The following is a 16,025-nucleotide window of genomic DNA, read 5'->3' as shown; positions in this document are numbered from 1 at the left end:
ATAATATTTTTTAAAATTGTCCCTGTGTTTCCATGAGAACTTTTTGTCTTTTTTGTACTGCAACTAAATTACCTAAACCAAACACACAATAAAGGGATAAATGCTGCTCTGTACAATACTTGCACCTTGCAGAAGAATCTGCATTGGTAAAGACTGTGCAGCTACTACACACAGGCCAGACCCTCAGCTGAAATCAGAGCTCAACTGACTTCAATGGTGCTATGCTATGTTACTCCAGCTGAGGATGTGGCCATGCAAATCCAGAAGCCCCTTTTCTGGATTGCTGCAGAAGATGGGGGCACTAATATTAATTACACTCTAGCCAGAGTCTGTGTTTCTGAGGGCACATATAGCAAAATGGATATGGTTTAACAGAAGGAGATAGCAATATCTGAACACAGCCACCATCATGATTTTGCAGTCTTCTTAGTCCCTGTCTGATGGGAAAGATAGACATTTCAGAGGGGTCTAGTAGGAAGGAACTTATACTTGTTGTCAGAGCTGTACCGGTGTGGTGCTCTGCTCTCTCCGATGTTAATATCACTCAGCTGCGTGCATGTGTTCCCTCTGTGTGCTGCCCCAGCTCTTCGAAGATAGCTGACCCAGCAGACCCGACGAAAACCCCCAATAACCACAGAGTCCAGTAAGATGCAAAGTCACGTCGACTAGGTTTATTGCGATCTCGGACACAATGGCAGTTCCCTGTAGGTTTCTTAGCCTAACTCAGGGCATACTACGAGAAAGTGCCTCTTGGCAAGGACCCGGCTTAGTGGCGGGACTTTCCACTCCCCCTACGGCCGGACAAAGGCACCTCCCCAGGGATGCCTTCTTATACACAGATACAAACAAGTTACACTTCACACCTGACGTATTGAGGTGCAACCTCTCTACGTAGCAAGTTACAACCCCTCTACGTATTAAGGTACCGCCTTCTACCTTGTACATGTTGGTTCGATCAAAACAACTCTATCCATCATTTTACCCTTTTGCCCCTGTCATTGGGATGGGTTGGCCTGTCCTCCTGTTATCTATGGAATGTTTCAATATAGTGTGTTCTAGTGCTGTGTTTATGCTAGGTGAATATATGTTTATGCAGCATCAGCCCTTTTCATGCCAGCTTCTGTGAGCAGGGCCTACCTCTGGCTTACAGCTTAACTTTGCTTTATGTTAGCAAAGTCTTGACCATTACTTTAGTTCAGGCCTCAGGCCTCATAATAGGCCTTTATCAGGGCCTGCACTTACTACAATACTGTTGCAGCGATTCTCAAACTTCATTGCACCGTGGCCCCCTTCTGAAAATAAAAATTACTACATGACCCCAGTGCCTCTAGAATAGTTAATATTTTAAATAAAAAAATGCATTACAAGTCCATAGCTACAAAAAGTACCCACTAAATATTTAAATTCACAATACAATTGCAAGACAACCTTTATATCCAGAAGCAAAAAATTAAATAAATATGAACATAATATTTACCGATCCTTTTCCGAGAAGTACTCTCGAATACTTAAGGATTTCCAGTTGGCTGATGATGATAGGTTACAAGTCATGCTTTGGCAAGGAATTTTCATCCAAAAAGTCAACCTGTAAAAAAAAAAAAACCACACACTTCAAAACTGCCACTGTCCACATGAACATTCCACAAGGAAAGTTTCTTGATCCAACTTTTGATTTTGTCAGGGAGAAAAAAGATGGAAGTGTCTTGCCCCTGAAGTGAGGTACACACATTTAGACATTCAAAAATGTCTGCCAGGTAAACACACCACTTGATATTAGCAAATTTTTTGGCCAGTGGGGAATCTTTGAAAGAAACATTCTCACTTCCTCGCTGAGCTCAAACAAACAATTGAGAACTAGGGCTATCGATTAATCGCAGTTCACTCATGCGATTAACTCAAAAAAATTAATTGCTATTTAAAAAATTAATTGTGATTAATAACAGTTTTAATTGCACTGTTAAACAATAGAATACCAATAGAAATCTATTAAATATTTTTGGACGTTTTTCTACATTTTCAAATATATTTATTTCAATTACACAGTCTACAAAGTAGACAATCCTCACTTTATATTGTTATTTTTATTTATAAATATTTGCACTGTAAAAATGGCAAACAAAAGAAATAGTATTTTTCAATTCACCTCATACAAGTACTATAGTGATATCTCTTTGTCATGAAAGTGCAATTTACAAATGTAGAATCTCTTGTTACATAACTGCACTCCAAAACAAAACAATGTAAAACTTTAGAGCCTGCAAGTCCACTCAGTCTTGTGCAGCCAGTCGCTAAGACAAACAAGTTTGTTTACATTTACTGGAAATAATGCCCGCTTCTTGTTTACAATGTCACCTGAAAGTGAGAACAGGCACTTTTGTAGTCAGCATTGCAAGGTCTTTACGTGCCAGGTATGCTAAACATTTGTATGCCCCTTCATGCTTCGACCACCATTACAGAGGATATGCTTCCATGGTAATGATGCTCGTTAAAAAAATAATGCATTGTATGTCTCCTACTCTGTTTTACTTGCATTCTGCCATATATTTCATGTTATAGCAGTCTTGGATTTTGACCCAGAACATGTTGTTTGTTTTAAGAACAGTTTCACTGAAGGTTTGACAAAACCCAAAGAAAATACCAATGTGAGATTTCTAAAGATAGCTACAGCACTCGACCCAAGGTATAAGAATCTAAAGTGCCTTCCAAAATCTGAGAGGGATGAGGTGTGGAGCATGCTTTCAGAAATCTTAAAAGAGCAACACTCCAATGCAGAAACTATAGAACCCAAACCCTCAAAAAAGAAAATCAGTCTTCTGCTGGTGGCATCTGACTGACTCAGATGATGAAAATGAGCATGCGTTGATCCACTCTGCTTCGGATGGTTATCGAGCAGAACTTGTTATCAGCATGGACATATGTCCTCTCGAATGGTGGTTGAAGCATGAAGGGACATAGGAATCTGTAGTACATCTGACACGTAAATATCTTGTGACACTGCTACAAGAGTGCCATGCGAACGCCTGTTCTCAGTTTCAGGTGATATTGTAAACAAGAAGCGGGCAGCATTATCTCCTGCAAATGTAAACAAACTTGTTTGTCTGAGCGATTGGCTGAACAAGAAGTAGGACTCAGTGGACTTGTAGGCTCAAAAGTTTTACATTGTTTTATTTTCGAATTCAGCTTTTTTTGTACATAATTCTACATTTATAAGTTCAACTTTCATGATAAAGAGATTGCACTACAGTACTTGTATTAGGTGAATTGAAAAATACAATTTCTTTTGTTTTTATAGTGTAAATATTTGTATTAAAAATAAATATAAAGTGAGCACTGTAATCTTTGTGTTCCATGTTGTAAGTGAAATCAATATATTTTAAAATGTAGAAAACATCGAAAACTATTTAAAGAAATTGTATCCTATTATTTTTTAACAGTGCAATTAATCAAGTGATTAATTTTTTAATTGCTTGACAGCCCTATTAAGAATCTTTCCCGAGACAGCTGCCAAACTTCTGTGTGGTAAAGTAACTGATGATGCTCAGCTCCCATCTCATCACACAAAACTCCAAACAGATGCATAGTTGTTGAGCTACTCTTGAGGGAGTTGACTGTGAACAGTTTCAATGAGAACTTTTTTTAGAACGGGTGGCATTTTTTTTGCAACTAGGGCTTGCCTGTGTATAGTACAGTGAATCCAGACTCCTTGCGGTGCAACAACCTGCACTCAGATGATTAGTCAGATGTTTTTTCCCCAGTCATTGCATGAGCTCCATCACTGCAAATTCCCACATTGTGCTGCCATTCCAAGCCAGAATCAGAGACAAAGGCATCCCAAAGTGCCAAGAGCTGTTCCCCTGCAGCATGCTGTGGTGAAGACCAGCAGAACAGAAATTCCTCTTGGAGTTTTTCATTGTTCTCAAATTTTACTTGTAAGCATCTGAGCATCACCCAACACATCTGTCCGTTAATCATGTTGAATGGGGGAAAAAGGACTTCATTTAATTTTGGCAATTACTTGTTCAGTCACATCATTTGCCATACTGTGAATATGCTGGCATAGTGTCGTTAGACAGGGGAATCAAGTCAAGTTGAGTCACTGCACTTTGCCCCAACATAATCAAAACCATTTTCTTGGCACATGGCAGAAAAAAAGTTTCTCCAATAGTGTGCGGTTTCCTAGTTTTAGCTTTCCAGTATGTCACAGCAAAAGATACCTCAAGAGGTTTCTCATTAACCATTACTGCATTAATTAAGTGGATTAATGGCCATAGATTGCCATGTTTCTCTGTAACAAATACGGACTGACCACAGAGCTTGCTTAAACACACCAGATGGGTTCATCATTAGACCCTGCGGAGGTTGATTCCAATAAGGTATTTTACACACAGCTCCACCTAGTGGCTGAACTGTACAATATGCTTTAGCACCCATTACATAGATGTGATTAATTTCACTTTCCATCAAAACACCATCCTCATTACAAGCACTTTTCTGCTGATGGAAGTAGGCTGAAGGGAAAGGGAAATGGTGTTAAAATGCTACATCACTGGTTGTGCAGCTTTTTGCTCCCCACTTCCTCAGTCTTCCCTTGGCCTTTTCCACAGGAATTTCCTGACCATGAGAGAAATCAGCAAGCAAAAAATACAAACCCTCTTCTATTAAAATTGGACTTTGACAGAGGCCAGGAAATTCAGAGCAAAGACTGACAGTCCATAGTGTGTTCACTTCTGCATAGTAGTTGTGGTGGTTATACCTATCTCATAGAGCTCGAAGGGACCCTGAAGGGTCATTGAGTCTAGACCCCAGGGGCGGCTCTAGGCACCAGCAAAACAAGCTGCTGCCTAGGGCGGCAAAATATAGGGGGCGGCAAAAGGCTGGGGCTGGGGCCCCAGCTCATCCTGCCACTGCGAGCCGAGGAGCAGCCCGTCCCCTGCAGCCAGGCAGGGCCGCGCTACCGGCTCCGCTCGGAGGAGAGGGGGGGGCCCTTACCGGTAGCGTGGCCCCGCCTGGCTGCAGAAGACGGGCCGCTCCTCCTCCACTTGTTCCCCGGGCCCTAAACAGCCCGGCAGCAGCTTGCCTGGGGGGGGCGGGGCTGAGCCCCGCCCCGCTCAGAGCCGCGTGGGGAGGGGGCGGGGCTACAAGCTCCGGGCCGAGCGGAGGCAGCTGAGCTGAGCCTGGAGCTCGCGGCCCCGCCCCCTCCCCACGTGGCTCTGAGCGGGGAAGAGCTCAGCCCCCTCCGGAGCCACGCGGCTGCCGCGCGGTGAGCGGGGGGTGAGCAGCCGGGGCAGGGGTGGCTAAGGGGCAGGGAGTCCTGGGGGCAGGGAGGGGGCACAGGTTCTGTGGGGGGGGCGGTCAGGGGCCAGGGAAGGGGGGTTGGATTGGGGGGGTCTCAGGGAGGTGTTTGTCAGGCAACCCCTGACCCCATTACCCCCCAGGCCCAGCCCTGACCCCCAGCTCCAAGCCCAGCCCCTAGGACCTGGGCACCCCCCGGCCCCATCCCCCTCACAGCCCTGACCCCCAGCTCCAAGCCCAGCCCCTAGGACCTGGGCACCCCCACAGCCCCATCCCCCTCACAGCCCTGACCCCCAGCTCTGAGCCCAGCCCCTCTGATCCAGACACCCCCCTCACCCCATTCCCCCCACAGCCCTGACTCCCAGCTCCAAGCCCAGCCCCTCTGATCCGGACACCCCCCTGACCCCATTCCCCCCACAGCCCTGACCCCCAGCTCTGAGCCCAGCCCCTCTGAGCTGGGCACCCCCCTGACCCCATTCCCCCCACAGCCCTGACCCCCAGCTCCGAGCCCAGCCCCTCTGATCCAGACACCCCCCTCACCCCATTCCCCTCACAGCCCTGACCCCCAGCTCCGAGCCCAGCCCCTCTGATCCGGACACCTCCCTGACCCCATTCCCCCCACAGCCCTGACCCCTAGCTCTGAGCCCAGCCCCTCTGATCCGGACACCCCCGACCCCATCCCCACTGCCCTGACCCCCAGCTCTGAGCCCAGCTGCTCTGAGGTGGGCACCCTCCGGCTCCATCCCCCCACCCCAGACCCCCCGCTCTGAGGCGAGCCCCTCTGAGCCAGACAACCTCCGACCCCATCTCCTCACAGTCCTGAGCCCAGCCCCTGTGAGCCGGGCACCCCCCAGAGCCCAGCTCCCCACCCAGCCCTGGGCAACAGCACCTCCAGGCAGTGACAGCCCATTGGCACCAACCATCACCATCACCCAGCAACAGCCCATTTTGTAATTGCAAATGTAGACAGACCAGTAAAGTATTTAATGTTTTTAAATAATGTATTTGGTGTATTTTCAAATTATTACAAATTAATTTTCACTAGTTATTTTTTACATTTCCAAATACATGTTACTATAGTATTGCAACTTTTTTTTATGGAAGGGGCCCCCAAAATTTGCTTTGCCCTGAATCCTCTGGGCGGCCCTACCCAGTGTGTGTGAGGAGCCGGGGAGGGAGGGAAACGGGGTCCCCTGGAGCCGAGCCCGGGCTGCGATGGTGGCGAGGGGCTCCTGGAGTGTGTGAGGAGGTGAGCGGCCGACTGGGTTCGTCGGTGCTGAGCAGGTAGCCCCGCAGCCGGAGATCCTCGCCTTCCCTCCTGCTAGGGCTGGGCCAGGGCACCGTGAGGCTGAAGAGCAGCAGGTCCGGGGGGCTCTCCAGGTCTTTGGCCGCCAGCATGTCGAGGGTGAGGGCGGTGAGCACGAACTGATCCACCTTGGCCACCAGCAGTGCTGCGAAGCCCAGGGAGGGGGCCGTGTTCTTTGCACCACCCCGTAGCCGTGCCGCCACCTGGAAGTACTCCCGCTCTGTGCTGCCCAGCAGCTCCACCCGCATGGGGACAGAGTCGCAGCTGGGCCAGGGCTTGGCTGCAGTGTGCTGGTAGCGGATCCCACATTTGGGGGGGAGGCCAGTGCTGGGGCAACAGGGGGTGTGAGTGGGGGGTACTGGTGGGCGGGGGGGGCTCATGTCTGGGGCTGGGGGGGGGCAGCCAAAAATTTTTTTGCTTGGGGCGGCAAAAAACCTAGAGCCGGCCCTGCTAGTCCCCTGCCTTCACTAGCAGGACCAAATACTGATTTTCCCTAGATGGCCCTCTTAAGGATTGAACTCACAACTCTGGGTTTAGCAGGCCAATGCAAAAACCACTGAGCTATCCCTTCCCCTAGTGGCTTTCTGGCAAGGAACTTCAGAAATGTGTGTGTGTGCTCTGACATATCACGCGAGCTACAGTGGATACAATGGGTACGTTAAGAATAGAGTTTCAGCTTAGCTGAATTTTCCGGCTTTTGTTGCTTTAAAAGACACAGCATGTTAAAACCAAAGTCTTAAATAAATATAAAACAAAATTAGTGATTAGCTATTCAGTCAGGTGTTTCAAACAAAGCATCAGTCCTGGATGGGGATGGATCGACTCATTTGTTAATGGCTTGGTGCTTTTCTTGCACAGATGATCCTGAGATTAATACTGGGTGATTGCTCATTTGAGGGTGCTGTGTGGTGTATCAATAGCTTATGTTCCAGTAAGATCTCTGCTTAATATGTCAAGGAAAACAGAGGGGGATATGGAGAGGTGGCAATAGCTGCAGTGTCTCCAATATGCAAATAGCATATGGCTTTATGTTTTCATTTCATGAGACCTTGTGTTGTGGTCGACTGGGTTATCTGATTTTTTACAGAGATTAGGTCTAATTATTTAACACTTTATTATTGAGAGGATTAGAGACAAAAATAGTTTATGAAATCCTTTTAAAAAACTACACTGATCCACAAATGTATATTGAACGTTTTGTACTTTTAGATTAGGAAATGTCATTGGTAGAGAAGGTGAACAGATACCTGATAATGATAATGTAGGATTTTCACAGAGAGGAAACATTGTCTTAAAGTGGGCAGAAGGAAGACACATGCAAAAAATAAAGTTTTAACACGAGAACAAGAAGCAGAGGAGAGAAACTTAAAATCAATTCATGCTTATGAGCTAATTGAATTTAGCAGAAAGTAAGCAGGAAATAATATGTTTCAGTCTTATTCTGAAGCACAAGTTGGCTATAAAATGGAAAATGACACTGTCAGAAACCATTGTTTCAGAAATCAAATATAGTTGAAATACCTTAGCTGCCCCAGATTAGAGTATGAAAATTTCAGATATTGACTTTAAAACTGATGTCATATTCTGTTTATGTGGTTTCTCTGACAATATTTTTAAAATGTCAAGTGAAGGCGCTAAATTTAATAATCTGCATGTGCAAAAGATACAGAAATCATTAAACACCTATCACTTCTGATATTGGTATGTGGGCTAGGCATGAAAAAGCTAATTGTATTTTTGCTATATCACTTTTGATAGTTTACTCAACTTAATGTGAATGTACATTACAGCAAATAATATTGGACATCACTATACTATCTCAGATCCACAGTCACATTAATTACGTTTTTAGCCTAGCACAATGATAACTTGGGTGAATCTCATTTCACACTTGTGCTCTAATTGCTACACATTTTAACCAAAGGATTTTGTTGTTGTTTTTTGTTAAACATCTTTGTACATACACAGTTAGCGGTGAGCTGTGCATTGCTGGTACTGAAGGGTTATCCTATGGGCTGTGACTGATATATAACCCTTACTGTACATATGCTGTTGTGAATATGATGCCCTATAGCAGGGGTCTGAGCCCCAGCATGCCTGCATGGGGCTAAAGCCCCAAGATCCCCCCTTCTCACAGGGCTTCTGTTACCTCCACCACCCTGCCACAGGGAAGAAGCCCCAAGCTCTCCCCATCTCCTGCAGTCTGGTAGGCAGAGAATGGGCGTGTGGGGGATGGGGGGTTCTGCAAGCTGCACTTTAACTGTAAAAGAGTGGCATGTGGCTCGCAAGCCATGATTTCGCCTTGCCTGCCCTATAGCATGTTTCTAAATGTAACCCCTCTGCCAGGCTGAAACGATAGCAGCAAGGGCCAGGTTCAATACCCAGAGAATTGGGATGGGCATCTGATCTGCCAACTCCATAACCCTCCTTGGCATCCCTTCTGCCCTGGCTTTGAAGATGGAGGAGCAGGTGCCCCTTCTGCCACCCTAATTAACTTCCATAGAAAACTATTTACAATAACCTCACAAATAAATAAAATAAAGTCTAATCCCTGCTGATTAATGAGAACAGAAATATAATCTGTACAGAGGCTAGATATCACAGTGAAGATCATCATATAAGAACCTAGACAGAATGTTTACTCTCCTTCCCCTTTCTGAAGATGAAGCTCTGTCACTTCCTTTACTATTTTTGCAATTTGGATGAAGTTTTTGCTTTAGCTGGGATTAGACAGACACAGGTATTGAAATTCTCTCTAAAGCTCATTTGCAGACTCTTCACTTCCTCAATCTTCACAAGAACTCTTGATCCTTGAATGGTTCTTTTAGTGATGATGAAAAAGGAGAAAGAGAAGGGAGATTGAGCCCTAGTGTTATTCAGTATCACAACTGTTTATTGGCAGTCAGCAAGCAACTCATCTGTTATTTTAAAAATGTTCTTTTGATGGATGGTACCCCTCTAATACTAGACACAGCAATAGCTGCAGAAGTCTACTTCAGGTATGATTCTGCAGTGTCTGTACTTTGTGGTTTTAAGTGCTAGCTGCATCCAGCTTTTTCTTTGATGATTTTCAGTTTTTCATTCAGTTTGACGCTGAGACTGAGCAGCTGCAGCAACTTATGGACAATGGGTCAGGTAGATGAGCCTCTGCAGACATCTAGGACACCAAATCAAAAAGCAAAACTAAAATGACAAGCTGATTTTGTAAGCTGGCAACTATTGAGACAGTGATTAGATTTACTATATAAGGGCTGGCAATGTGCTTCATGCCACTGAGTACATTTAAAAAAACCCATCCCTGCAGCCTGCACCTTAAAGCATTTACCATCTTAATGGTATGAAAAGAAATCAGTGTCAATTTGTTTAATTCAATACTATTCAAAACCAACAAATTACATTTGTTCTCCTTATTCCTTGTGCTGACATATTAACTCTTAGACCATTGACACTAATACTGTTAGGAGTAAAAAGAAAATTATGTCTATAGCTAAAATATCTAGACACAACAATAAGTACTGAGGCTCCGTAGTAATGAATTCCCATACATTTTGCACTGTAACGGGATCTTCTAATGACTTGAGTAGCCAAGAGGTAATTTAGTGGAAAAGGTTGTGAGCACTGGTAGGCATTTTTGTTAACTTTATTCTCCCATCGGTAAAGAATGAGATAATCACAATTCTTATGACTTTTCTCTTGAAAATTCCTTGCTCCGTATCTGTGTGGATTGATCCTGGGTATGAGAACTAAAGGTGAAATATATAAACGGCTTCCATCAGTACTCATTACCGGTCTATAAGCATGTTTGTGAAGCCCACATTGACCCAACCTAAAATTAAACAGCCAGTTTCATATTTTCAACACCATCTGCAAAAATGTGGCATTCTCAAGTTTACTATTAAAACCAGTCAGAAGCTCCTATTGCCTCTTTATTTTGAGTTGTATTGCAGAGAAATACATACCATAAAACATGAAATTAACACAAATTGTTTATTTTATGCTCCCTTTGCCTCTGGCAGATTAGGGGCAAATTAGATTTCATGCTAACCTATCCAAGCAGTTAGTGCACAATTAGAATCCCAGTGACATAAGCAGATTACTTAATATATATATATATATATTCACGTGGGCTGTTCAAATATAGTGAAAATACTTTTGACATTTTTACTAGTTTACAGGATTCATTTTTCTTTGTCTCAGATACAGTGTGTTTTTTCAAAAAACTGTACAGCTTGTGATATTATAATAGCAAAATCAAATCTCTGTCCATGTGCTGCAACAGAAGAGAGAACTTTCATAAAACAACAAAAGCAATTCTTCTGTTCTTATTAACTTTATGTTTCAGGCAAACCATGATGTTATCAGTATAGACTGTGATGTTGCATGCAATGAACATGAAATGCACGCCCCTGACTTTTGGAACAAGAAAGTAGGAAAAAAATGTAGGATATAGATTGATCTTCTGGAGTCACTGTTACAAGTTATGGATGGTGTACAAAACCAAAAATCTTCAGCAAGAGACAGACAGCAGTTCTGTGTGATCTTTGTTCAGGGTTGTTGTTGCTATGTGTTCTCAGTTCAAATACAGCCAGAAAAGGTCATGAAGATAACTTTCAAAGACAGAATATATAGAAAAAAATAAGCATTTTCCCATCACCTTTTTCCTTATGAGCGTAATTTAAAATATAGAGTTGTAAAGTTAACGTGATGATATTGACCTAATTCTAGAAAGAATTTAAGCACATGATTTAAGTTAAGTACATGCTTAGGTGTTTTCCTGAATTGGGGTTATATACTTTAGTATTCTTGGAACTTTTATAGCATTTCACCTTTTAATTCAAAAATCTAAATGAGCTTTACAAAAGTTAATTAATTCAGCCACATAACATCCTGTGAAAAATAGGTGACTATTATTGTAAAGCTGGGTAAACTGCAGCACTGAAAGGTAAAGGACTTGCCCAAGATCACACTGTAATTTAGTGGTGGAAGCAGGAACAATACGTAGGTATTATGATTCCTTGTCCTCTAGGCCTAAACTTTTAAAATAACTGAATATGTGTCAAAATGTAGCATTTGGTACTTATTGGTGCTATTTGCAGACATGGTTCATCTTGCATATGAGTCATCTGCCAGGCTTCAATAATTACCTACAACATCATAGACAACATATAGATAAACAAGTCATTCTCCTATTTTTGCAGATCCATGTCTTGATCCCTTCTGTGTAAGTTTTTCTATTTTCACTTTTGGCAGTGGTGCCTATTTCAAGAACTACACTTCTGTGACTGTTTCCTTAAACTTTCTCACTCTATTTAATTTCTGTGTGGCATTCAACCTGGAATTTTAGATTAATCAAAAAGGGCTCTTGTAAACAGGATAGTGGTTAAAAGCTGTAATTCTATTCCTACACCTCTGTACCATAATAGAATAGAACAGTGTACTCATATCTAGCTTTAGTGTATCAGACACAAGTATTCAACACAATAGCAACTACAGTATCTGCTGGAACAAGAACTCTAAATCCAATAGACCCAGCAATGGACAGCTCTAAGGGATAGCAATAAATTTACTAGGTACGTAGAAAGAGGTAGTAAGAGTTAAATACAAAAGTTGTAAATCTTTGTTTTCTTTTATTAATGTACTAACTATTTAATGATCCAGTGTTTTGTTGTATATTTAACTTTTCAAATTATAAAGGAATTTAGCTAGTTGGGTTTATTCCACACTCATCACCATGAAACCCAAGCACTATGGGCTCAATGGTTCCTCTTACTCCCTCTGCCTCCCGCCCCCAGGTAACGTTAAGCACATGTTTTGTTTGCTAAATGGGGACCAGAGCACTCAATATCTTATTCCATGAAACCCTTAATGTGGTATTTGAATGCTAGATCCACTTAGGCTTGACAACACCTGGCTTTCAAGCACCCTGCTGCCCCATGAAATATGCAGCCCAGGCACCCAGGCTCCCTGTACAATGCATGGGGATAGTTAGGTGCTTAAGAATGGGATTAATGAAAGCCAGCACACTGAGCAGGGAGCTGCTTAAACTAGCCAACAGGAAATGCCAAACAGCCGTGAACCCCGTGCTGGAGTTAGGTGCCTAAGTAGGGCAGTTCTTTCTCATGAAAACAATTCACAGGCTGAGATCCCCACTCTGTTATAGTTAATATCCCATGGCTAGGGCACTCATCTGGGATGTAGGAGAGCTGTTTTTAAATTCCTGCTTGGCCTGATTTTGGAGCAGGGACTTGAATTTGGGTCTACCTACATTCCAGGGAGCACCCTAACCACCAAGTGAATTTCTCTCTGGCCAGATGAATATTTAATGATTTACACATAGTTTCAACAGGAGAGAGACCCACACTAGAATATCCAGTAGCCTGGACGGTGGTTACTCACCTGATATCTGACAGACTCAAATCAAATTCCTGCTTCACACCAGGCAGAATAGGGACCTGAAAACAGCTCTCCTACATCCCAGTGAGTGCCCTAACCACTGGGCTATGGGTATTCTGGGACATGCTGCTCTCCCCCCCAAATTCCCAATCTGGTTGCCCTCAGCTGTCTTTTGTGCAGGCTAAGCATGCTGTAAGTGTGTCTATTGGATTGGGCACTGAAGGAGAGATGGGCAGGGATGCCCAATGTGAGAATCCTGCCAGGGCATAGGCCTGAGCTAGGGTGTCAAGCAGCTCTGCATCGTTTTGCAGAGGCCTGCTGACAGAAACGTAGGCAACTTATCGGCAGCAACACAGATGCTTATAGGTTAGGCAGTAGCTGATTGGGGGTTGGATACCTAAAGTGGCAGTGAGGCACTCAAATCCCTTTGTGGATCTAATTCTGAGTGCCTTGTAGCTGAGATGACCTCAGTGTGTTCAGGTGCTAGAAAGGATGTTTTATACAGAAACTGAGAGCAATAGGCACAAATTCACATGTTGCATTATCAGAGTTTATTTCAGGATGCTGCAGTTAAGTATCAGTACTCCCATTGTTAATTCTTTCCTTCAATATTCTTCTGGAAAGAATATTCTGGCCTGAGACTTGGCTCACAAAATTTCAACCAAGGAGAACAATTTTATGAACATTTGCAACAATTTGTTTTGAGGTTTCAAAGAGAACTTATATTTTGGGGATGAAATTTTGGGATCACATATATCAATCAGTGGTTGCCACCATGCAGGGTCCTACAGCCTGGGCTTTATCCCAAACCTGGAAGAATACACAGCAATGAAACAGCCCTGCAGCCCAAGCTCTGTGAGCCCAAATCATCTGGCATAGGCCAGCCATGGGTTTTTCTTTGCTGTGTAGACATGTCCACTCAGATGTGGCTCAAATAACCCTGTTCCTCCCCTCCCCACCTTCAATTGCATTTCTTCATGTACCTTTCTATCAGTCCTCAGCTGACAGGCTAATTCTTCGTTGAGCTCACCCAGTGTGCTATCCTGATTAACAAATTACATTTCATTCCCCAATCAAATATGGCTGGGAGGAGCTAATTTAGGGTCAGACTGCAGGCTTCCTGCACTCTGTCACACATTTGTTTTGTAATTTTTTTATAGCTGCCTTCGCTTCCCCTCTAAACCAGGTTGTTGTTTTTGGTAACCAATATAGCCTTCTTTTCCCATTATGCCCGCAGTGGTGAAAGAACAGGTTAAGGACTATTTAGAAAAGCTGGACATGCACAAGTCCATGGGTCCCAATCTCGTGCATCTGAGGGTGCTGAGGGAATTGGCTGATGCGATTGCAGAGCCATTGGCCATTATCTTTGAAAACTCATGATAATTGGGGGAGGTCCCGGACAATTGGAAAAAGGCAAATATAGTGCCCATCTTTAAAAAGGGGATAAAGGAGAAGCTGGGGAACTACAGACTGGTCAGCCTCACCTCAGTACCTGGAAAAATCATGGAGCAGGTCCTCAAGGAATCCATTTTGAAGCACGTGGAGAAATGATCAGGAACAGTGAACATGGATTCACAAAGGACAAGTCATGCCTGACCAACCTGATTGCTTTCTATGATGAGATAACTGGCTCTGTGGATACAGGGAAAGCAATGGATGTGATATATCTTGACTTTAACAAAGCTTTTGATACAGTCTCCCACAGCATTCTTGCCGGCAAGTTAAAAAAGTATGGACTGGATGAATAGACTATCAAGTGGATAGAAAGCTGGCTAGATTGATCCATTGATCACTAGCCATCGAGCCAGACAATGTCTAGTTGGCAGCTGGTATCAAGCTGAGTGCCCCAGGGGTCAGTCTTAGGGCCGGTTTTGTTCAACATCTTTATTAATGATCTGGACCAGGGGTCGGCAACCTTTCAGAAGTGCTGTGCTGAGTCTTCATTTATATGTTCTAATTTAATGCTTTGCGTGCCGGTAATATATTTTAACCTTTTTTAGAAGGTCTCTCTATAAGTATATAGTATATAACCAAGTATATATATATAGTATATAACCAGTTATATGTAAAGTAAACAAGGTTTTCAAAATGTTTCAGAAGCTTTATTTAAAATTAAATTAAAATGCAGGTCTTATCAGTTTAGTGTGATCCTTGCCCTTGCTTTTCCTAGCTGAGTTTTCCAATGTCTGGCACGTATTTGGATACTCTAAGCTGCACACAGTCTTCTGAGTGATCGGTTGTTAACTGGCTCCAAGAGGGACAGAGGACAGATTTCATGTGTGAAAATACCTGTTCACACAGGTATGTGGATCCAAATGCTGAAAGCATTGCAAATGCAATTTTCTTCAAACAGTTAAATTTCACTGGCAGGGACGTCCAGCAAGTCAGAATAGAAGCCCCATGATCCCCCCCGCAGATCCACAAACTTTGATGTCCACAATTCTGAGCTTTTTAACTGAATGAGTTGCATTTTGAAGTCTTCAACACCCATCCACTGAAATACAGACAAATCCAAGTCACTTTTGTTGAACTTTTCAGGTTTAATTAGAAAAGAAAGCATTGGGACAAATTGCTGGAAATCTTGAAATCTGTCAGAAAATTCTGATTCCAGTTCTTGCATGTACTTTCCAATCTCATCGACACTGACAGTGCAATGTATCGATAGCTCTTTTATGTTTTGGAAGTAGTGAAAAGAAGAAGTTTGAATATCCTGGAAAAACTGCTAATTTCACAACAAATGCTTTCCAGGCTTCATAAAGACCCAGAACTGTTTGCCCTGCATCCTGGAGACAGAGGTTGAGTTCGTTTAGGTGAGCGGTGATATCAGTTAGAAACATGAGCTTACACAGCCATTTGTCATCATCCAGTTTGGGGTAGTTTTGTTCTTTTTCCAACAAAAAGGCCTTGATTGCCTTAAAAGTTTACAAAGTGCACCAAAACCTTGCCACGACTTAGCCACCGAATGTTGCTGTGAAGTGGGATATCGTTATAAGCAATGTCCATCTCTTCTAGCAGTGCTTGAAATTGTTTGTGA

The sequence above is a fragment of the Mauremys mutica genome, chromosome 3, assembly GCF_020497125.1.
Source record: "Mauremys mutica isolate MM-2020 ecotype Southern chromosome 3, ASM2049712v1, whole genome shotgun sequence".
NCBI lineage: Eukaryota > Metazoa > Chordata > Testudines > Geoemydidae > Mauremys > Mauremys mutica.
Note: the sequence above shows the minus strand (reverse complement) of the source record.